The 827-nt window shown below is 43.2% G+C and overlaps 1 pseudogene; it reads left to right on the top strand.

Annotated features, from left to right (window-relative positions):
- Window positions 1-3: 3 nt before the first annotated feature.
- Window positions 4-813, top strand: LOC121813809 (annotated as a pseudogene).
- Window positions 814-827: the final 14 nt, after the last annotated feature.

Below are 827 nucleotides of genomic sequence, written 5' to 3'. Positions count from 1 at the left end.
GAGATATCGATATTCCCGTGAGGGTATTATTTACTTAACCAACTTGTTGGATCCCTATGTTAAGAGTTCCACTTACCGTAGTCGGGCATTAACAACTGCACAAACTGTCTGCATTGCCTTGTGTTTCTTTGCGAGTGGCACGTTTCTGTACGCTGTTGGAGACGCAGAGAGCATTGGCAAAAGTGCTGTCTGCCGTTCCATTCGCAAAGTATAGCTGGCACTCAAGCATTTCCTGGGTGTGTCTGTGGTTTTTCCAAGCCACTTAAGACCACAGGTTGTCAAACAGGGCTTTTTTTCTATTGCAGGTACATTAAATTCGATAATGAATGTGATGCAATCATGACCTATGTCTGTAACTATAACTCGATTGTCCACAGGCTTCCCTAATGTGATTGGTACCATAGACTGCACACACATTGCGATCAAGGCCCCCCCTCCCCCGGGGCCTCAATGAAGGGGATTTTGTCAATCGAAAGGGGGTTCACAGTATAAATGTGCAGGTGAGTAATACTAATATTTTAGATGGTAATATATAATGAAAAGGAGTGTGTTCACATATAATGAAATCTCTTAGATGGTGTGTGACTCTATGTGCCATATCACAAATGTGGAAGCTAAATGGCCCGGATCAGTGCATGACTCAAGAATTTTCAGAGAGTCAGGGTTATGCACATTATTTGAGCGTGGTAAGAAAAAGAGACTTATTTTGATATTTCATACTTATTTTGGGCCTTACATAACAGCATTTCTCCATTACACAGGTTATGCATGCAGGCAGTACTTCATGACACCGTTCCCTGACCCCAACCCTGGGCCACAAACCCGCT

This window comes from Haplochromis burtoni, unplaced genomic scaffold (assembly GCF_018398535.1).
Source record: "Haplochromis burtoni strain Fernald_Lab_line unplaced genomic scaffold, NCSU_Asbu1 Contig_2684, whole genome shotgun sequence".
In the NCBI taxonomy this organism is placed as follows: domain Eukaryota; kingdom Metazoa; phylum Chordata; class Actinopteri; order Cichliformes; family Cichlidae; genus Haplochromis; species Haplochromis burtoni.
Note: the sequence above shows the minus strand (reverse complement) of the source record. Positions and strands in the feature narration are given on the sequence as shown.